Source organism: Aquarana catesbeiana, linkage group LG04 (assembly GCF_042186555.1).
Source record: "Aquarana catesbeiana isolate 2022-GZ linkage group LG04, ASM4218655v1, whole genome shotgun sequence".
Lineage (NCBI taxonomy): Eukaryota > Metazoa > Chordata > Amphibia > Anura > Ranidae > Aquarana > Aquarana catesbeiana.
In genome coordinates, this window is record NC_133327.1 from 339,438,794 (window position 1) to 339,462,951 (window position 24,158).

Genomic DNA, 24,158 nt, shown 5'->3' on the forward strand with positions numbered 1-24,158 from the left:
TTCACAACTACTCTGAATATGACATCTGCCTTTTATGCATTGTATCGTTGCTAATGTTAAGTCTATTCCCCGTGAGATTCTGCTTATCTTAGGGACATTTCGGCAGAGGGGGGGGGAGGAGCCAGGAAGACAATGAAGAATTGAGGGGTTAAAGAGAGTGTAAAGGAGATCGTCGAAAGGAACAGAAGGGGAAGTAAGAGAAGAAATGGAAGTACAAGAGGAGTGGGGGAGCAAAAGAGGTCCCCAGAGAAACACAGCGGTGTCTTTTAAAGACTACCTGTACTATAGAGGGAAAAGAAATGGAGAGATGGAGAGGGGGTGGCGAGAAAGATAAGCAGAATGGGAATCCGGGGGAGCTGACTTATGCTGATAAGAGTATGCAATAGCATCGTTTGGAGTTGGGGGGTAGTGACTCCACCATCCACTTTCAGTCAGTCTGCCTCCCAAAGCCCACCTCATCAGTGAACTCACACCACCAAATGCCAGTCTGCAACCCAAGCCGCACAGATTTTGTCCAACTTCTTGGGACAGTTCCTGCCCATGTAGGTAAGCTTGTATATTGGCAGTACTGCATTTATCTGTGCCCTCCACGCCTCAACAGTGGGGGGGTCCGACCACTTCCAGCATAACAAAATTACTTTCCGGGCATAGTAAGCTGCATAAAACACAAAAAGTTTGGTATGTTTGGCTGCCGTCAGATTATCTGTGATACCCAAGAGGAACACCATTGGGTCAGCCTTCAACTGTAGCCCCGCCACACCATTTACATCCGACACTATATCGCGACAATAGGTCTGGAGGACCGGACAAGCCCATACTACATGACAGAAGGTCCCCACTGACTGTCGGCACTTGGGGCACCTGTCATCAAGCCCTGGATAGATTCTAGACAATCTTTGTGGGGTATAGTACACCCTATGAAGAAACTTCAGTTGGAGGAATCTGTCCCTTGCTGAAATCATAAAAGGGATGCATTGCTGCAGACCTTCGGACCAGTCTTCCTCGGTCAGAGCCGGGATGTCCAATTGCCATTTATGAAAGAGGGGGAGCATTTTGGAAGTATCTTTGCACGTAAGTCTAAGGTAAATAGAGGATAGTGTTCAGTCTAAATGATCGGTCATCAAAAGGGATTCCACCGAGTGGGTAGACAACTCTATCCCGTGTGGGAACTGCGCTCGAACCGCGTGTCTTAGTTGCATGAAGCGGAAAAACATCCATGAGGGTAAGTTATATCTAGTTTTAAGTTCTGCAAAGGAGAGGAGTTGACCCTCTCTGAGTATATGTCGCAATGTTCGAACCTCGTGTCTGGCCCAGACCTGAGGGTCCGGAACAGATTGGAGGTGCGGAATTGTTGGTTTACCCCACAACGGAGTATGTGGGGAGACAGTATTGCCGCTGGTAAGATATGAGGAGACCTGCTGCCACACCCTCACCGTCGTTTTCATGGGCATGGTGACTTGTGAGCTGTATCTTGGGCCTCTGTAGACCAAGTTACTAAGTTCCGAGTAGGAGCCCAAAATTGCAGCCTCCAGATTAACCGACGGGTTAGTGTTGTCCTGAGCAAACTACCAACGTACGGTGACCAGTATCGCCGCCCAATAATATTTCTTAAAGTTTGGCAAGAAAAGGCCTCCCTCTGTAAGCGATAACTGCAACGTATGTTTGGCTACCCTGGCTGTTGCCCCAGCCCATATAAAAGAGGTGATAGCTTGATCTAATTTGAGGAAGAATGAGTTTGGAATGGGAACTGGAGTGTGACGAAAGGCATACAAAAATGTGGGGAGGAAGGACATCTTAAGCAAATTTACCCTCCCCACCGGGGTTAGTGGCAGTGTTTTCCACACCGCACATCGCTGGATGAGTTTATTTAGAATGGGATAGACATTATCAGCTAGATAGCTTTGCAGGTCAGATTGAATCTGTATGCCTAGGTATTTAAATTTGGTTACTTTTTTAAGGGGAAGAGGGGGGTCCGCCAATATTGGGGTGTCCGTCAGGGGGAATAGGAGAGATTTCTCCCAATTCACCCTGATTCCCGAGAAAGCACCAGATCTGCCAATAATGGATAGGGCCGCTCTAAGTGATTGCTGGGAGTCACGAAGATACAGTAGCATATCATCCGCGTATAGGGAAACCTTTTCAACAAGGGGCGGGAATGAAATGCCTCCCACCTCGGGGGATATCCTAAGGAGTTCCGCCAGCGGCTCGATCGCGAGAGCAAAAAGAGCTGGCGATAGTGGGCAGCCCTGCCTGGTGCCTCGGTGGAGGGGAATAGAGGCCCATAGAACCCCACCCGTACGTATCCTAGCCGATGGGCCGGAGTACAACAATCGGATCCATTGTATGAACTTGGGCCCTATCCCGAACTTATGCAGGATTAGCCATAAGTATTCCCACTCCACCGAGTCAAAGGCTTTCTCGGCATCCAGAGAAGCCACCACACTGCCTTCCTCTCAGCAGTCGGACTCGTCAGAATAGTATAGAGTCTTCGCAAATTAATATCAGTGCCTTTGCCCGGCATGAAGCCAGTCTGATCACCATGTATTAATGATAGGATAACTGAGTTGAGTCTGGTAGCTAATACTTTTGCAAGTATTTTTGCATCTACGTTTAGGAGAGATATAGGCCTATACAAGGAGCAAAGCTCAGGGTCCTAACCAACCTTGGGTATCACAACTATCACAGCTCTGCACATAGAGGGGGGCAATGATTTTAATTCAAAGGAGGCAGTTAAGATCTCCTGTAGCCTAACAGCTATTGTCTCCATATGCGTCTTATAGAATTCCACTGAAGTCCATCATCCCCCGGGGTTTTTCCAGATTGTAAGGAGTTAATGGCATTTTGGAGTTCCTTAAGGGTGAGCGGAGCATCAAGCCTCCCGCGGGCCTCTTCACAGAGTGTGCAATTTGATAGTCTCCACATACGCTTGGAGATCTGTGGTAGAATATCGCACTTTAGATGTACATGCATTTATGTCCCTGGGGTTAGAAAGCAACCGCCCCGACACATCTTTGATATTAGCCACTCTAGTTGTTACCGACTGCTCCCTAGAGAGCCATGCCAGGAGTCTCCCGGTCCGCTCACCCTGCTCAAAGATACGTTGAGACTGATGTAATAGCTGTGTTTTTGTGGCCGCTACCCTAAGGAGCATCACCTCGCGCACTGCGCACTGTAAGTCTGCTCTGAGTACCTCATCTCTAGTATTGGTGTATTGAGTTTCTAAGTCAGCTGCCCTCCGCTCAGCCTGGAGCAAGGCTGCCCCAGTCTGACGTCGGGTGCGAGCAATCACCATACGATAGTGGTCCTGAGCATGGAATTTAAACGTCTCCCAGCTATTAGCAGGTGTCGTAGCAGGGGGATTGTCAACCCAAAAGTCCCGCATTGCAACCTAAGCATCCTGATCTATGCGGTTATCTGAAATCCAGAAACATGATAGGCGCCAGAGACAGTCAGTGGGGACAGGATTCACATTCAGGCTAAGTAAAGAGGAGAATGGTCCGATATACCCCTGGGCAGGTGGGAAATTTCTTGAACCATGTTAAGAACACTGGTGGTGGCATATACTAGATCAATGCGGGACATAGCCCTATAGGAGGCCGACTGACAGGTGTAGGATCTCAGCAGGGGATTCTTCCAGCGCCAAAGTAAGTGCGAACGTAGCAGCCCACCTGGACATAGAGGATTCCATGGCCGCATCAGTCGTCAGCTTATCTAGACTCGGGCAAGGTGGCATGTTGAAATCCCCCACCAAGATCACATTGCCAGTTGAATATCGTGCAATAAGGGAGGTAATCTTGTGTAGAACCACCAATGATGCCGGTGGAGGTATATACAGTCCCACAATTATCATGGTTACATTAGCAATAACCGCATGCAAAACTACGAATCTACCTTCAGGGTCCAGGTACAGGTCCAGCAACGTGAAAGGCAGGGCTTTGCGTACCAATATGCTGACTCCCCTGGCATAGGATGACAATGTGGCGTGATAATAATGGCCCACCCACGGTTTTTTGAGGCTCAGAACCCGACCTCCAGTGAGGTGGGTCTCCTGTAGTATACAAATATCTAGGGGATGTGATTTAAGAAAGTTGAAGATTAGTGAACGCTTTATTCGAGAATTCATACCCCGAACGTTCCAAGAAATTAACTTTATGGGGGCCATAGGGAGTCAAAACACATTGTATTAGCCTTCAAATTGAGGAGCGCACCTGAACCCCTAGAGGAAAAAATCAAGCCAACCTCCCGCAGCACATCATGAGACCTTACATATATTAAAATCCAGGAACATAGATCTGTGTAGTGCACAATGAAACATTTCCATGTGTAACTTGTATAACTTCCCCCCCCAAACGAACACCCCCACACCCCCCAAACCTGGGCATGCCTGTTTCCCAAAACCAAAAAAGGTCATTGACCTCACGGGGTCATGTACTAGATGACAAGAAGTAGATAACGTCTACTTAGTGCACAGAGTTTCCAGTTTGAGGAAGATGTCGCCATCAGCGGGAATAAATATGGTTTCTCTTGGTCGGTGCCAGGGGCACAAACTTGGTACAAACAAAGTGGTTGAAAGTTCCCCCCCCTCAAAAACACACCCAACCAGAGTGAAGTAATATTCTCTACCCACTATCCATGGGGCAGAGGGCGATCAGCCAAGCATTCTGTAAACACGTCAGGCAGCAACCCATTCGTGAGTGGTCTCATCGATCCAGTCCCGCCCTGGTATACCTAGACAGAGTAAGGAGGATATTCAGGCGTCTAGGGGCAAGGGCAGTCTTATATTCCATAGCATACATGAGAAAACCACAATCCGGTCAGGAGAAGTTTAGCACACTATGTAATGGGGAGGTGGTAGTCAAATTGAGGGGTACAATCCCTTCGTGGTTTCCGTATCCAGCAGCAGATTTACCCACCTTTACAGCGCCAACAGGGCATAAGAGCAACTGAGGGGATATAAACACTCTGGGTTAGCAAAAAGCTCCAGATCACTGTGGCGCCAGCTCAGTCAGTATGTTGGAGTCATGAGGCAGCCTATATGCAGAGGGGATATCCACATACCTAATGTTTGGGCAGAGTGTTCAGCCAGCGTGAGGCCTCATCTGGGGACGTAAAGAACCGCATGCTCTCACCGTCTTGCACGCGAAGTCTGGCAGGGAACAACATGCTGTAACGTATTCCCTGAGCTCTCAGGGCCTGTTTCACCTGATCAAACGACTTCCTCTGCTTCTGGGTGTTCACAGTGAAATCTGGGAAAAACATGAGGCGGGCCGCCTCGTGGCGGATATCGGCCATTTTGCGTGCCTCACGTAGTATCAGATCCCGGTCCCTGTAGTTAAGCAATCGGAATATAAATGTGCGAGGCGGGTTCCAGGCGGACCGCGGTTCAGTGGCATCCGATGGGCCCTCTCAATTACAAATTGGGGTGAAAAGCTCGCCTGAGGGAACAGTGTACGAAGGAGTTTCTCTGTGTAGGTGGTGGTATCAGAGCCCTCCGACCCCTCAGGGAGTCCTATGATCCTCAAGTTATTGTGCCGATTATGATTTTCAGAATCCTCGGCTCTCGTTTCCAGGTGCTTGACCCTTACTTGCAGTGTATGCAGAGAAGCCGAGTGATCTCTAATCGTATCTTCCGCCTCCCCCATCCGACATTCCACTTCGGTCACCCGCTGCCTCACCTTTTCAAAGTCTTGTCTAATGAGCCCTACGTCCAGCTGTACAGTATCAATTTTCGTTGTGAGTGTGGATAGGGTGGATTGGCATCCCGTTATGGCCTGCATCAGGGCGGCAAAGTTACTCTGTTCAGTGAGAGCAGGGTCCGGGTCCCCCGTCTGAGCATTGGTCACTGCCTCCACTTGTGCGGCCACTCTGCCTGAACTATTTCGGCTATCACTCTGGTTGTAATGATCCACGCGGAGCCGGTTCCGTGTCCGCATCAGCAGGGGGGAGCGGAAAGCACCTCAGGTAAGTCTGGAGATGTTCAGGATAGGCTAAAAGGATTAATTCCCCGCGATGGCTGCAGAGCTCCCTGACTAAACGTCCTGCACTGTCGCCATCTTGGACACGCCCCCATCTCTATGAGATTTTTACCTTTATATGAACTGCCTCCTACCATTGGGCTTTAGTTGGACTTTTATTCACATTTATCTATTTATATGTTTTGAATACTCATCATATTCATTCTTTAAGTATATTAATCCATGGCACATTATTAAATAAGCACACCACTTCCTTTTACATTTAATTACACAGTGTTTTTTAGTACACTACTAAGTGGCTGCAGCTAATTCACGGTCACTATACATGTATTATATATTTTTTCCTTTCTGATTTTATTTTTATTATATTCACTGTAGGTTGATGGTTTATATTTTCTAAAACATTACACATAGTAGCGCACACGTTTTTTCTTTTATAATGCATTATCTTCATATATTTCTTGAGAATATTATTGTCCAAAGTGAAAGAGCACACAACACAAACCACACATATAAGACCCAGGATAACAGGGGTAAAACTAATTGCTTCTGTCCGGTGTGATTGTACAGTGAGCTTGGTTAGGGCAGACCCAACTGAGGTTCTCAGTCACCCTGTGCCCCTAATAGATACAGGGTAACTTACACATAAGAGGGGCCTGGGGAGCTGAAAAATGGGTTCCCAGAACTCCATTAAGGTAAGCTGCGTTCCACGGCCCCCCGCCCAAAGCGACTCCTGTCACAGAGCTCATGAAAATATTTCCTCAGCTCAGCTTCTTTTAGTGCAATGCAGAATGCTTGTTAATTCAATGGGGGAACTGTGAGCTCTGAAAGCAGAAATAAGTTCTTCCACAATGGAGATTTCCTGTTTGTTGATGAAAATTGAAAAAATCTTCTTTAATACAAGTAGCCATGATTGCTTTGACTTTGGAATTATAGAAAAGTAACCTGTGCTTCCATTCTTATGGATTGTTATACTACAAGATTATTTCACTCTACTTTCATTTTTACCTTTCTATGTTCTTTATACCTAAAACATTTTAATAAACATATATTTAAAAAAAAAAAGAAAAATCTTGTGCCATAAAGGAGCAGACAATTCTCAATATACAGTATGTGACAAATGTGAGCAGTTTTTGGTGAAGGTGTATCATTCCAATGTTATTAAAAAGCAGGTTATTTCTTTTTAAAGTTGATCTACTGTACATCTAAAATGTAAAGTTTTGCTTTCTAACAGGCATCAATTTGCACAATTTAATGTGGTAAAGCAATTAGTAAAAAAAAAGTGCCTTTGGCAATTACCGTACTTACTGATTAGAAGCAACAGCACACAAATGGACAGTGTCTAAGAATAAGGATGAGTCAAATGACAAATGTCCTTCCATGACCACTGTTCAGCTTGAGCCAAGCATGTAATATAGAAGAAGTATTTCTTCTGTTTTTATATGTATATGACAGCTTCCCACTATCAATGATTTCCAAGCAAGCAGCGAGTGCTTGCATCTGCCACATCCCTAGGAACCAATGACATCACTGGAATCTTCATCACATAAGCAAAGGGGTGGGGATAGCAGTGATACCTTGACTCAAACGCAACTGTCTCCTCATTTCTTAGTGGCATTTAACTCACTTTGCTATTAACGGCCTATATACTGTAACTGTTATACCTAAAGATGGAAAGTATTCTTTTTTTTTTTTTTTAAGTTTTTAACATATTTATTGAGATAACTCACAGTACAGAATATATCCTTCAAAAGACAAAGTTCAGTTTACATTAATATCTCTTTACATCCAAAACTTTATGTATGCTCCACATAAAACGAGAAATGAAACATATTGTTAACGTCAGCAAAATTGGATCTAAAGCCTCATAGGGCGCATAGAGCTATGGACTGACCAGACACCCCTGACGGGATCACACTGTGTCCTGGTCTAGACCTGGTTGATACTTATGTAGAAAATGCCCTATCCATTAGAGATCAAGAGCCGCCTCCCCGGAGCCACTGATTCACAACGGAGAGACTGCACCGATCCCCAAGGGTGAAACTCTGCTCCTTATAACATAGCAAATTATAATATCTCATACAGAATTAGAAGAATAGCCAACATAAACTTGATTTGTTAAAAGAACCTTAGTCATCTATCCTTGCATTATCTGGGGAATAGATGAAATAGATAGAAGGTAAAGGAGAAGAGAGAGAAGGAGAGAGGGATAGAGAGAGAGACGGCCAGCACTCAGTTCATGCATAACTAACCTGAAGAGGAGGTTCCAGGGACCAGGGAGAGACCTGTATGCCCAGCCCAGGGCTCCCAGATTGCTTCAAAGGTTTTGAAATTGTCCTGAATTTTGTTTACTACCCTCTCCTGGGTCATGATCCAAGAGATTTTGCGTTTAGCCGCTGCTAGGGAAATTTTTGGTGTCTTCCAGGCTTTAGCGATAGTAACTTTCACTCCTAAAAGCATGAAAGTAACCAGTCGATGGGAAAACTTAGAAATCTTTGGGATTTGTTCATTCAGTAGAGCAATTTGTGGGGTCTTAGGGATTGGTAGGTTTGTTACTTTGCGGATAAGATTAAAAATCTTATTCCAAAAACCTCTAATTCTTGGGCATTCCCACCAGATATGAAGCGTGGAACCCTGGGATTGGCAATCCCTAAAACACAGAGGAGATGAGGAAGGAAACATTCTGTTCAATCTTAACGGAACCAAATACCATCTGGTCATCACTTTCCACTTAGCTTCTATTAGAGAAATATTCATTATACCTTTGTGAGCTCTGATTCCTCTTCTGTGCCATGTCTCCAGGTCCCAGGTCTCTTGTAAGTCCTTCTCCCAGGCCTCCATATAAGAGAATTTAGTGGCGGGTTCTAATAGGGAAGTATATATTATGGAGATGCCCCCTTTATGCTCTGAACCCTGGCCACACCAGCGTTCATACTCCAAAAAGGTCGGGGGGGCGGGTTTGTTTTTCCAAATTGTATGAAGAAAGTGGGAAATTTGATAAAATCTAAATTTTTCTGAGGCCGGGATCTCCAGCTTATCCATACAGAATTTCAGGGATATGGGGCCCGAAGGAGTAAAGTAGTGTCCAATCCTGTACATCCCCTTATCTAACTACCATTGAAATGTTTTGATATCCATACCCGGTCTGAAGAGGGGGTTATGGAAGATGTGGGCCAGCGGTTGAATGGCGGACGTCAAGGAGGGCGAGTGTTTTATAACATCCCATAATCTCATGGAATGTGAAAGAGCGGGGGACAAGATAGGGGGTCTATTTTTGTGAGGAGACCAAAGGAGAAAATCTAACGTGTATGTAGGTACCGCCTGTCTTTCTATATTAATCCAATCTGGGATTTCGTGTTTGAAGTAGATCGTTGATAGTTGGGCTAATCTGGCAGCTTGGTAATATTTGAAAAGGTCTGGAAGACCTAGACCTCCTTTTGTTTTTTGGCTGTATAGGACTTTTCTCGCTAGTCTATATCCCTTCTTACCCCAAATGTATTTGATTATTTTGTCTTGAAGTGATTTTAAATGATCTTTCTTGATAGGAATCGGGAGGGAACGGAAAAGATAAAGTAATCTGGGTAATAGAGTCATTTTAATGGAATTAATTTTACCTATCCATGAAATATTGTGATGGGACCAGGCAAGGAGATTCCTCCCTAGTTTACAGTACATGGGAGGAAAATTTGCTTGATATAAGAGTTCAAATTTTGAGGTGAGATTTATCCCTAAATAACGAATTGAATTGTCGCTCCACTTAAATTTGAAGGACTGTTTCAGTTGGTCTACTAGGGCTGTGGGAAGAGAAACATTCAGTGCTTGTGACTTAGCCATGTTCACTTGTAGACCCGATAAATCCCCGAAAGAGTCCAGGAGCTTGATAATATTAGGTAAAGAAGTGATTGGGGAGGTGACGAAGAGCAGAATATCATCTGCGAAAAGAGCGCATTTATGGACTGAGTGTCCGCACCTTACCCCGTGGATATTGACGTTTGTTCTGATTGCAATGGCCAATGATTCAATTGCAATGGCAAAGATTATTGGAGAGAGAGGACACCCTTGCCTGGTCCCTCTAAAAATTGGAATGGGATTAGAAACATATCCCTGAAGTTTGACTCTGGCCACCGGACTCGAGTAAAGAGATTGTAGGATCCCCATAAAATGTTCCCCAAAACCCCAACTACGAAGGGTAAAGAACAAGTAAGACCATGAAAGCGAATCAAAAGCCTTTCTTAAATCTAACGATAACAACAGGCCTTCCTGCTGGGGGGTTCCATCCCAGGCAGATTGAAGGATTGAGACAATATCTGTCACCCTCCTAACTTGGTCCGGGCCCTGTCTGCCTGGGATGAAAGCCACCTGATCCCTATGAATGTATTGTCCAATGAATGAGCTTAGTCTATTGGCTAATATTTTGGTTAATATCTTCAAATCATTGTTAATAAGGGAGATGGGTCTAAAGTTTTCTACAAGGGAAGGGTCCTTATCAGGTTTAGGAATGACTGAAATGAAGGCTGAGCTAGGGTAACCGCGAATGTTTTGTAATAAATGTTTGAGAAGCCATCTGGGCCTGGGGCGGAGTTAACTTTTAAATTCTTAATAACTTCTAGGGTTTCCTCAGTAGAAAAAGAAGCGTCCATCAGAACTACATGACTTTTCTGAAGGCGAGGAAGTTTTAAATCTGCCATAAATTCATCAAATCTGGACTCCCCGATATGATTTCCCTTTTTGTATAAGTTTGTATAAAAAACCTGAAATGATTGTAGGATGCGTTGAGGATTTAAGGAGAATGTGCCGTCTTGCTGCCTGATTTTGGGTAGGGCGAATGTGCGTGTTTTGGGGAGAGCTTAGAGGCCAAAATTGTGTGCATTTTATCTCTATGCTGGTAAAATTTCGCGCCTGTCCAATGCAGGGAAACCTCGGCTTTAACTCTCAGGGCCAAGTTTAATGCCACCCTCGCGGCATCAAGTTGTGCTGTATTGACCTTAGAAGGGTCTAATTTATGTTGCTTACATAAAGCTGCAAAGTTATCTTCCAGTTTAATAACATCAGAGGCTTTCTCTTTTTTAAGTTGTGATGTCATTTGGATCAATTTACCTCTGATCGTTGCCTTGTGGGCAGCCCAGACTGTTTCCGCCGAGGTTCCTTCTACATCATTTAGTAAAAAGAATTCCTTCAGAGCCTTCTCAATTATAGTAACTTGGATCGGGTCTTTAAGGATGGATTCCTTAATTCTCCATTGAGGGGGGGGTTTATGTTGCAGCTCTCGCATCACTAGAATGACCATCGAATGATCCGACAGGGAGGAGTCCTTGATGAAAGATTTCTTAACTAGGGATATGTGATGAGTTGAGATGAAAATGTGATCTATTCTAGAATAGGATTGGTGGGGATTTGAAAAGTGAGTATAGTCCCTACAGGTCGGGTTGGTTTCTCTCCAGATATCTGCAAGACCATAATTAAAGATCATTTTAGCAATTTTAGTGCTAATCTTTTTAGGGCGCGTCATTTGGGTTGAAGGAGGTCTAGATTTATCCAGGGATAAGTCAAATGCCATGTTGGAGTCCCCTCCCAAAATCATTATTCCCTCCAGCAGTGGTTCTAGCGTTTGAAACATAATGTGAAAAAATTTAGCTTGGCCTCTGTTAGGGGAGTAGTACGAGACCAGGGAGTACATTTGGTTATTTAGCAATCCCTTCACCAGGATAAATCTGCCCTCTGTATCCTTATAAACCTGAGTTGTCTTAAATTGGCAGGATCTAGCAAACAGAATTGCTACCCCCTTTGTTTTGTCCTGAGCGTTTGCTAAATAGAAGAGGGGATAATGTGCATGCAGGAAGGAGGGATTGTACTGCACTGGAAAATGCCTTTCCTGCAGGAACACCACATCCATTTTTTTGGATCGGTATTCCTGCAGAACCTTCCTTCTTTTAATCGCTGAGTTTAGTCCCTGCACGTTGTGGGAAACAATTCTAAGCGATGACGAGTATACGGTGTTAGAAAGCATTAATAGGTGTGAAAATAGATGTATCGTTGAGTTTCACACTTACCCCATGAAGCCTTGACTTGATCAGCCCTGAAATAGTAGCGTGTTGAGACCTGGGGCCTGGAGTCTCCGGATATACAAGGATTCTCTGAGTGCTGGCAATCAAAAAGAGAGAATTAGTGAAAGAAGAAAAAAGAAAGTAAAGAAGAAGAAAAAGAAGGCCAAACAGGGGCCTGTAACGAAGGAAGGGTGAAAAGACCCCACCTACGTTATTAGATAACAACATTGAGCAGCCCTCAAAGAGGACTGGCATCCCATCGTCCAAATACAGAATAGCCATACTGGGGGGATGGGAGAGCACGCATGACTGCTGCCCGAGCCACAGTCGACTAAGGACTGTGATACTCAAAAAACCTTTGTTATATATAAAGTAGACTTTGCATCAGAGTCCAGTAGTGTAATTGAAAAGCTGTGAAAGGAACCAGTCCGTCAGGATTTATCACAACATAAAAAATAACAACATATAAAAATAAAAAAAATAAAGGAATGAGCCGGGGTATTATTAAAAACATCAAAAAACTTGGAGCCCCTCATATGAAAAACAAAAAAGGGCTTTTGGTAATATCGGGACGAGGGGAAAATCCCCAAGTGTATGACACCTGGGGGGGGATCGTAGACTGTGGATCTTCATTATGTAAGTGTAGAAACCCATAATGATGTGCATCTTCTGTGAAGAAGTCCCTGAGCATCCCCAGGCATGATGCCCTGGTTTAGGGGAGTCCGTCTCACTTCATGCAATAGGAATAGTTCCTGTGTCCTGTTGTGGAACGGTCCCTTCATAGGCCAAAAGGATTAAAGAGGTGATAATAGAAAAATGTGGGGAATGGTCGGTATCCATCTTGATTACATGACCTTGCTTCCAACCGAATAGGTGGTATAATGGGGTTCTGTTAGAAGGACCCAACCACTAAAGGTGACGTGAGGGTATGCAAGGTTATTACCCTTCATGATCCTGCCATGAGGGGAGAATAAAGAAAAAAGAATAAACAGCAATGTTGAGCTTCAGGTGGGCATTTGATCCTTCGCTCGCTTGGTTTTGTTCGCCTTCCATAGTGGAGAAAGGGGGCTGGCTGGAGATGATCTTTTGGAGGAACTTGCCTGCATGTTGGAAGTATCCATGTCTCCAGACTCCAGGGTAATGAATTTTAGGGCCAACAGGACTTGCTCTCCTTCTGTGAAGGTGGAGAAAGAGTGAGTTTTTCCATTAAATGTAAACTTGAGGGCAAAAGGAAAGGCCCACCAGTATTTTATTTCTTTCTGGGAGAGAACAAGCAGTAATGGTTTTAATGCTCTGCGTCTTTGAATGGTCATCGGGGAAATGTCTGCAAAGATCTGTATATCTTGACCTTGGAATGATATGCTTGACTGTTTCCTGGATATCCTCATGATCTCTTCCTTCACACTGTAATGGTGTGGTTTTACTACTATATCCCTGGGGTTCCCGTCTCTCCTGGGGGGGCCCAGTGACCTATGTGCTCTGTCCAGTTCCAGTTTGTGTGGTGGTATTGCAGGGATTAGAAATTGTATGAGATCTTGTATGGCTTTAGGTGCGTCAGATACTGATTCCGGAATACCTCTCACCCTAAAATTATCTCTTCTGGAGCGATTTTCGAGGTCGTCAATACGGTTTAACGCCACTTCCAGTTGGTCCTGTATTACTTGTATATGGTCTGTATTCTGATTAGCCCTGGAGACCGTTATGTCCAGCTTATGTTCTATGGCTTCCATTCTAGAGCCAAGGTTGCATATCAGCAGTGATCTTGCAGGCTGTATTAGCAAGCCCTCGATCAAGCATTTCAGAGAATTTAATGAATAAATCCCCTACGTTTAAGGGAATGTCCTGTGTCTGTCCCGAGGCCTGCTCCTGGTTGCATAATGGAGCGTTAGTGTTCCCTGGGCCTGGAGTGTTGTTCATGGGAGAAAGCATATAGTTTTCAAATGTGCGTTCAAGCAGTGAAACTGTTGAGGCTGGTGAGGGGGTTGCAGTGTTGTGGCTACCCAGGTTCGTTTGGGAGGTGAAGGATAGAGTGGCTGGGTTAATCACTTGCCTGTGCTCCGCATGTCCCCCTGCATGTGTGTCTCGTGGCTGAGACGCGGCCGCCATCTTGGTCGTGGCCTGCTTTCCTTCGGCCGTAAATTGAGGCCCCAGGTCTCGGCGGACCGAGCTGCTGGACATCCTGGTGTTCTATAGCTGTTCCCCGTGCTATCCCCGTCCAGATCGGGCTTCCTTCGGGGCCGGTTCTTGCGCTAGTGCGACTCTTTGGCTCGGGCAGAGCGGAGCTCCTGGCTTACGCGGCCATGTTGGGAGACCCGCGCATGCGCACTGAGATGGAAAGGATTCTATGCTTTGCCGCAACTATAGGCCCCTTGTCCCCATCAACATGGGGACAAGGTCCTTCAGGGGGGACCCCAAAGCACCTTTCCCATGTTGAGGGCATGTGGCCTGGTATGGTTCAGTAGGGGTGGCTGGTGGCTAGGTATGGACTGGGGGGAACCCACGCCTTTTTTATTATTGATTTTTCATCTATATTGCCGGTGCCGGCTATACATTACAGCCGCAAGCAAGTTTAAATTTAATTTTTTCCCTTTAGAAATTTCATTTTGATGCTGCACTGTTCTATGCATTGCACAGATGCGTCACTTTACAGGCAGACTAAGGGGACCCCCCAGGCATGATATTTAAAGGAATATTTCATCTTTATTGTTTCACTTTAGGCATTATTAAAATCACTGCACCTGAAAAACTGTTGTTTTAAAAACTTTTTTTGCATTGACATATGTCCCCTGGGGCAGTACCCAAGTCCCTATACACTTTTTATGGCAACAACTTGCATATAAGCCTTTAAAATGAGCACTTTTAATTTTTCATGTTCGTGTCCCATAGACTTTAATAGGGTTCGCATGTTCGCTGGAACTTTTTGCCTGTTCGCATGTTCTGGTGCGAACCTAACCAGGGGGTGTTCGGCTCATCCCTAGTCTCCGTGAAGCAATTTAGTTCTCACATTTCGCTCTCAGTACTCCCTTATAGCCCAAAAATGCTCTCACAGGGAGAGCCTGCAACAAAACTTTTTCCACATAAAGAATCTCTCTCTCTCTTTCCCCACTATTACCTTAAAGGACCACCCTGACTTCATAGCTGGTCAGAAAAAAACACTTGGCATTTAACACTTCACTTTTCAAAGTTTGACCTGGTTGACAGCAAGCCACATGCTAACAGTGCTTTTTGCTGTGCTCTCCGTCGTCTAATGCCGTGTACACACGATTGGGATTTTGGTCGTAAAAAGATATGATGGCTTTTCCGACGGGATTCCGCTCAAGCTTGCCTTGCATACACATGGTCACACAAAAGTTCGCTGAACTTTCCACCATCAAGAACACAGTGCTGTACAACACTACAACGAGCTGAGAAAATGAAGTTCAATGCTTCCGAGCATGCGTTGAATTGTTTCCGAGCATGCATAGGAATTTTGCACGTCGGAATTGCTACAGACAATCGCATTTTCGGATAGGAACTTTTTCCGACCGAAAGATTGAGAACATGCTCCCAATCTTTTGCTGGCTGGAATTCAGCCAGCAAAAGTTCAATGGAGCATACACACGGTCGCATTTTCCGACCAAAAGCTCTCATCGGTCTTTTGCTGGCCTAATTTCCGATCGTGTGTACGCGGCATTACTCTCCGTGGTCTTTTAACCAAGTTTTTACCATGATTTTACCGCGATTTTGCAGTGACTTGCATTATGCTTTTTTTTTCATTCACTGTATATAGCCGGTTGCTAAGAAGCAGGCCACCACTTCCTTAACAACTGATGAGTCATCTGCTGTCAGCTGAATGTAAAAAAATAGAAAAAAATATGCAAGGTACAATGCACACCGCACACCTCGCTCTCTAGACCAATGAAAATCAAACCTTCACACAGTTCTTACCCCTCATGCCAGTTACTGTGTCAACTTGATTACTGATGGAATCTCTTTGTGCATATTGTAGAATATTGTACCGTGTGTTCTGGAAGTTTGTATATTTCTTTTTTACCAGGATGTTTATATGATGTGATGCAGTCATGCATGTCATTTGCAGGGAATGTTATCCTTAAATGTCATTTGCGGGCAATTGTAAACACCATTTTCCTCTGTATATGTTAGTGCTGCTGCAGCATGTTTTGTACATCACAGCCATGTGCCCCTTCAAATGCAGGATTAGGACACCTCCTAGACATGTTAGTTAAAGGAATTGGGCATGTTTTAATGTTTTATTTAAAGTATGTTCCCCAGGGCAGCGCCCCTACCCATACTATTTTTTATACGCCTTGCCTATTAGCCCATGGCATATTTAAAGTGATTGTAAAGGTTAAATATTTTTTTACCTTAATGCATTCTCTGTCAATCAAATCCAGTGAGGAGGGAGCAAGGGCAGGGCTGGGCCATTCAATAGACACCCACAGCAATTAGCTTGCTAGAGGGGCACTCAGAAGGCAGGAGAAGCTAGGAGTTCTGGTGGGGTTCCCCAGAAGAGGAGGAATGGGGCTGCTCTATGCAAAACCATTGCACCTTTACTATGAATCCATATTCTGTGCTCTTACTTGTTGAGGCAGGCAGCTTCTACGGTTCTGGCTTGCTGTCCTCAGTCAGCTGTCATGACTGGTGTCTTTTATGAAGATGAAAGTAAACATAATTGGTTTTAGATTTAGTCATAGTGAAAAAAAGTCATAATGAAAACTGATTCAGAATCTTTTCTAAGCTAAGTGACTGTTCTTTTTACTTGGTGCCCAGCTGCTCCCTATTCCCTTGTAATGACAATACAAAGACCTGAAAAAATTACATACTTTTTACACACATTTTTTCTTTCTTATTTTTTTTTAGAGAATCACCAAAAATTAATATTACCAACAGCCAGCCAGGGGACATTTGTCCTCTTTCCAATTTGAAAGAGAAAGAGGTGTCTGGCAAAGGATGTATGCAACATGGCATAACCCTGGAAAACCTATGTTTGCAGTCATTATTCTCTGTCTGGCATCACAGACTATTTGCACATTAAGGGAGCGGTACTACTTGCAGTTCCTGATGCTGACTTCTCTAACTTTAGATGGCTGCAAAGCAACATGGTCTCAGTCACATGACACCCAGGACATTTGGGAAGCTATTCTGAATGTAGTGGATATATTGTGGCACAAGGTCAATAATGTCATTTATTACCTTCATCGTAGGGTGGAGAAGTTTATATACTAATCTACAGCTAGTTTGGATGGAGCCATGGCCCAAAATAAAAAGGGTTCCTAGCAACTTTACCATAATAGGAACGGCATTACTATGTGCAATAGTGGGTCTTATTTTTTCCTCTTTGGGGCTGTAAAGATGCATAATAGCTTCTATGCTTAGCTGGAATCTGCAAAAGAGATCATGTATGCTATCCAAACATGTTCATAGGTAAAAATATGTGGCTGGTGGACTCTAGGATAAGGATCAGAGGAAAATATATCCACTTTCTCAGCCATTGAAGCACTGGCTGCTGCTTAACCAGCAACAACAGTCAGCAAAATGTTGTTTCTTATTGCATGTTATATAGTTTGTCCACTCACAGCTTCCCTTATGGACGCACTCTTCCCCACACAAGCAAATTTCCTTATTGATTCTTTTGTGCATTGTGCTTGTCCAGCACCAATAGAAAATATGAATTAGTAAATAATTAGTAAATAATAATTGTTAGCTCTTTAGGCCTATTTTATTTCCTACATTTCTTTCAATATCTACCAAGCTAGCTAAATTAATATTTATCTTCGCAAAACATGAAACAAGCACAGCTAATTAATACCCAAAGGACAGACCTTAACTAATTAACTCATCTCAGACATTAACTAATTAAGTAATCATCATGGGCCTATAAAAAGCACTAGAATGCAACCCATCTGCACTTTTCTGCTTATCTCACAAAGCAACACTTCTGACATAAAAAAAAAAAAATATATATATATATATATATATATATATATATATATATATATATATATATAATGCCAGAAATAAAAAGGTTATATCAGCACAAAAGGCTAATTGAGCCCAAAAGGCCACTAATACTTGAAAGGGAACTTCAGAGAAAAGGGCCTCAAGATTTATCCCCAGGATTGCCCCAGCAGTTAGGCCAGTGGATGACTTCCTCGGTGGACAGGACACTACACCACCAGCTCTGGGCCTTCAAATCAGCCAGAGCCAGAAAGGACTGCTTCTCTTTTGAGCAGAGCAAGGCCCCAGTGGTGTCGCTAGGGGGTGCGGGGGGTGCGGTCCGCACCCAGGTGCCACACGCTACAGGGGTGACACCATCCCTAGGGTGAGGAAAGCCCTGGCTGACTTTGGAAGGTTTTTTTTCAGCTGGAAACCCACCTCCAGCGCTGCAGGTGTTTTCCTCCTCCTCTTCTCTGTCTCTCACTATGGCGCTGCTGCCTGAGCCTGTCACCATCCATTCTCCACCTGGGCAGCACAGCTGCACACTGTCCTCTCCTCTCCAGCTGCCCCCTGGGTGTTCCATGTACATGAGCCTCCTGTGCTGGTGCAGTAACGGGCGGGGGGAGGGGGGTGCTAGCTTGCGATGGGGGATGTCCTCCATGGTGTTTTGACAGGTGGGGGGCTGTACTGTTAAAGGGGTAGTTTGTCCTGGGGGGCTGTACTGCTAAAGGGGAGTAGTTTGTCCTGGGGGGCTGTACTGATGGAGGGGGGTGGTTTGTCCTGGGGGGCGCTGTACTGGTAAAGGGGGTAGTTTGTCCTGGGGGGCTGTACTGATGGAGGGGGTAGCTTGTGCTGGGGTGGCTGTACTGATGGAGGGGGGTGGTTGGTCCTGGGGGGGTTATACTGATAAAGGGTGTTGTTTGTCCTAGGGCTGTACTGATGGAGGGGGTAGCTTGTTCTGGGGGGCTCTACTGATGGAGGGGGGTGGTTGGTCCTGGGGGCTGTACTGATGGAGGGGGGTGGCTTGTCCTGGGGGCTGTACTGATGGAGGGGGGTGGTTTGTCCTAGGGGGCTGTACTGATAAAGAGGGGTGGTTTGTCCTGGGGGGCTGTACTGATAGAAGTAGTTTGTCCTGGGGGGCTGTACTGATAAAGGGGGGTAGTTTGTCTTGGGGGGCTTTACTGATGGAGGGGGTGGTTTGTCCTGGGGGGGGGTCTGTACTAATGGAGGGGGTTAATTTTTCCTGGGGGGTCTGTACTAATGGAGGGGGGTGCTTTGTCCTCAGGGAGGGATCTGTACTAATGGAGGGGGTGCTTTTTCCTGGGGGAGGGGTCTGTACTGATGGAGGGGGTTTATACTTAGTGGAGGGTCTATACTGAGGGAGGGGGTCTGTACTAAGTGGGGGGGGGTCTATACTGAGGGGGGCTATACTTTGTGGAGGGAGGGTCTGTACTGAGGGGGGACTATACTTGGAAGGGGGTCTGTACTGAAGGAAGGGGGTCTGTACTGAGGGGCAACTATAGTTGGTGAAGGGGTGGGAGGGTGACACCATGTTTTACCGCACCGGGTGACACCAACCCTAGTGACACCACTGCAAGACCCTCACAGAGGAATATATAAAACACTGTAACAAACTCGGTGGGGGGCTCCTTCATATACTCATATAAGCAAAACATCAACATCCACTGGATCTAGCTGCTGGAGCCATGCCTTTTTCTGTATCCAATGCTGGAGTATGTAAATAAAATTGAACTTGCAAAAAATTTCTGTTGTTCATTACAGGCATTACAGGCAGGTTTATTGTCTTGCTTGTTATTTACATTTTTCTTGCGGGGCATTTAGGCAGATCAGGCAGGTCACAACAACAGTCCCCAACATATGAAGTAGCTTTTTGATTTCTGTCACCCAATCCAAAATCAGTGTTATCTGGATGTAGCTGGAAGAATGAGGCTTTTGGCCTATAGTATATGTACGGTTAGACTAGTGTATGTAATGTAGGATTGAGCATGTGGTCATACTTCTCCCTGTGTTTGATGGTTTAAAGTTTTGTGTGATTATGTGCTAACCTGTGTTTACTTGAACAATGGAGTAAGGTTTTATCCTTTGTTTGCAATACTGAAAGTGTATCTCTAGCCAATGTTTACACTGAGTTTTGATTAGAGTTGGGTATTTCTTTAAATGACCCCGACCCCCACCCCTTCTGCTCCCTTCTTTTTTCTTCTTTTCTCCTTCTCTCTTCTTTTTTTCTATTTTTTTATAACAATGATTTTGTCTAATCTACACTCTATATAGCTTGTCTTGGAGCTTCAAGGTCAATCTCTCCCAGGAAGTCTGAGGGCCATTTTTTAAAAATATATCTTGATTGCTTGTTCCAAGCACATACTTATTGAATGCCTCTGTTTTTGCTTAGTTTGTATTTATTGGAGAATTTCAGCACTTATGTCACGTTAAGAGTGTATGTTCATACGTTCTCTTGTTTAATATGATACCTTTCTAGCTCAATATAAAAACATTGAACAAGAAAAAGTATTTCCATAAAACCTTTTAGGTTGACAAGATACAACTATGGACTCCATTCACAAAAGCAGATCACATGTGGTATTTAGGTGTTTTCACAAATATCGCATGTGATCCTGAAAATGTTAATTCACTATTGCTTTATGAGGTATTTAACGCATAAAATAAAAATGCTTGGTTAATACCGCATAAAACAGGAGTTAAAGTAAATTCACAAAAGGAAATAAATAAATGCATGCGGTAAATAAGTAGTGGCCCCTGCATGCATTAGTTAAGGACCTGACACCCACCAGCATGCAGCCCAGCAGGTCAGAAAAGGAGGGGGATGAGCGAGTGCCCCCCTCTCCTGAACCATACCAGGCCACCTGTCCTCAATATGGGGACGTGCTTTGGGGGGTGCCCCAGTTGATGACATCACAAGAAGGTGAGGTCACCTGGTGATATCACTGGGTGGCCCTGCCCCTTAGTTTATTTAGTGGCTGGAGGTGGCGAAGCTGTCATTCGGTGAGAGCCTTCATCAGGTGTGGACTTTTTTTTGGGGGGGGGCGATAGTCTGCGTTTACCTTTTTTAAAAAGGACTTGTCAAAAACTGCCTCCTGTGTTTAGTTACACTACCCCATACTCATTTAAATAGGGAGGTGGGATGTGGGGGCCCCATTCTTAAAGGGGCTTTCAGATTCCCACCCGCAGACCCCCCCAACTAAGGACCAAGGTTGTGGGGAAGAGGCCCTTGTCCTCATTAACATGGGGTCAAGGTGCTGTTGAGGGCATTTAGCTTGGTATGATTCGGGGGGAACTCACTCATCCCCCCTTTCCTGACCCGCCAGACTGCATGCTTGGATAAGGGTCTAGTATGGATTTTGGGGGAATCCCCCACTCCATTTTTTTAAACATTTTGGTGTGGGGTTCACCTTAAAATCCATACCAGACCCAAAGGGCCTGATTTGGATTGGGGGTTGACCCCATACCATTTTTAAATGTTGGCAAATCTTTTCTTAACAACCAGCTGTTTACACAGTTTGATAAATTGCCGCATGCCTTCACTACTAAAATATGACTTCAAAAAATAGTGCTAGCGGTATTTTAGTAGCGTTCTTTAGTGACTTGAAAAAATACTTTTTAAAAAGCGCTCTGCGGTATCTTACCACATATTAGGATGCAGTAAGATACCGCTTTGTGAAGTAAGTGGTATCCCTTAGCTACAATGTTCTCTAAGGTTGTCCCATCATGTGCCATTTTCTAAACCCTCAGGTTCATATGCATCCAAATCTTTTCAAGAAAAGTGAAGATTGGGACAAGGTAACTTCTCAACACCTTATGAACATTTACAAGAGACTGAGGGTATATAAATATACAAATAGTTAACCTGAATGTATGAGTATGTAGACTCTTGGAGGGGAGGATAAGGCACTATATACAAGATTTTAGTAATGAAAACGGTATCATTAGCAGTAATCGGCATGGATTCATGAAGAATCGTTCTTGCCAAACCAATCTATTAACCTTCTATGGGGAGGTGAGTTGCCATCAAGATAAAGGAAGGCCCGTAGACGTGGTGTATCTGAATTTTGCAAAAGCATTTGACACAGTTCCCCATAAACATTTACTGTACAAAATAAGGTCCGTTGGCATGGACCATAGGGTGAGTACATGGATTGAAAATTAGCTACAAGGGCAAGTTCAGAGGGTGGTGATAAATGGGGAGTACTCGGAATGGTCAGGGGTGGGTAGTGGGGTCCCCCAGGGTTCTGTGCTGGGACCAACCCTGTTTAATTTGTTCATAAACGAACTGGAGGATGGGGTAAATAGTTCAATCTCTGTATTTGCGGACAATACTAAGCTAAGCAGGGCAATAACTTCTCCGCAGGATGTGGAAACCTTGCAAAAAGATCTAAACAAATTAATGGGGTGGGCAACTACATGGCAAATGAGGTTCAATGTAGAAAAATGTAAAATAATGCATTTGGTTGACAAAAATATGAATGCAATCTATAAGCTGGGGGAAAACCTCTGAGGGAATCTAGGATGGAAAAGGACCTGGGGGTCCTAGTAGATGCCAAGATGCTGCTAACAAATCAAACAGAATATTGGCATGCATTAAAAAGGGAATTAATTCCAGAGATAAAACGATAATTCCCACGCTCTACAAGACTGTGGTCCGGCCGCACCTAGAGTATGCTGTCCAGTTCTGGGCATCAGTCCTCAGGAAGGTGTACTGGAAATGGAGCGAGTACAAAGAAGGGCAACAAAGCTAATGACATGGACATTCACTGTACTGTTCATTTAAGCACAAGAGACTCCATTTTGTTCTCACTGTTGAAATGTGTTCTGTAACCTTCACCTAACACACAGACACTTCTCCTACTAAACGATCTCTACTCCCCCCTCCCTTCTCAAGGTTTTACTTTTGCATTTGTTCTATTCGCTGGTTTTTAATAATATATTTCTATTTGTTAGCTTTTAATAACATATTTCTATTTGTTAGTTTTTAATAACATCTCACACCACCCCTTCCTTATCTACTGTATGTATAAAATAACATGTAATAATACATTTTTCACTGAACGGACATTTTAAACACAGTGATTAAGTCCTGTGAATCTGTTCCTGCAGCTGCAGTATTAACTTTGTTTTATGCCCCGTACACACGGTCGGATTTTCCGATGGAAAATGTCCGATCGGAGCGTGTTGTCGTAAATTCCGACCATGTGTGGGCTCCATCGGACATTTTCCATCGGATTTTCCGACACACAAAGTTGGAGAGCAGAAGATAAAATTTTCCGACAACAAAATCCGTTGTCGGAAATTCCGATCGTGTGTACACAAATCCGACGGACAAAGTGCCACGCATGCTCAGAATAAATAAAGAGATGAAAGCTATTGGCCACTGCCCCGTTTATAGTCCCGACGTACCTGTTTTACGTCACTGCGTTTAGAACGATCGGATTTTCCGACAACTTTGTGTGACCGTGCGTATGCAAGACAAGTTTGAGCCAACATCCGTCGGAAAAAATCCTAGGATTTTGTTGTCGGAATGTCCGAACAAAGTCCGACCGTGTGTACGGGGCATAAGAGTCCCAATCAGAAATCAGTCATATCAGCTTGGCGAGCCAGCAAGGAGTCGTACCTAGAATCTTCTGATCCGCAGTCAGAAGATATCAGCTTGGCGAGTCATAACAGGAGTTTGGCAGAGTCTCCAGAAGGAACCGTGCTTCGATCGGGATCATCGGGAAACGCAGACCTCAAATGCCGGCTAGGTAAGCTGCCCTTAAGCTTGCTATATTTCTGCCTTTTCCTATGTATCCTATCTGTCGGTTCTCAAGTAGGGATGAGCCAAACACCCCCCTGTTCGGTTCGCACCAGAACATGCGAACAGGAAAAAAGTTCGTTCGAACACGCGAACACCGTTAAAGTCTATGGGACACGAACATGAATAATCAAAAGTGCTAATTTTAAAGGCTTATATGCAAGTTATTGTCATAAAAAGTGTTTGGGGACCTGGGTCCTGCCCCAGGGGACATGGATCAATGCAAAAAAAGTTTTAAAAATGGCTGTTTTTTCAGGAGCAGTGATTTTAATAATGCTTAAAGTCAAACAATAAAAGTGTAATATCCCTTTAAATGTCATACCTGGGGGGTGTCTATAGTATGCCTGTAAAGGGGCGCATGTTTCCTGTGTTTAGAAC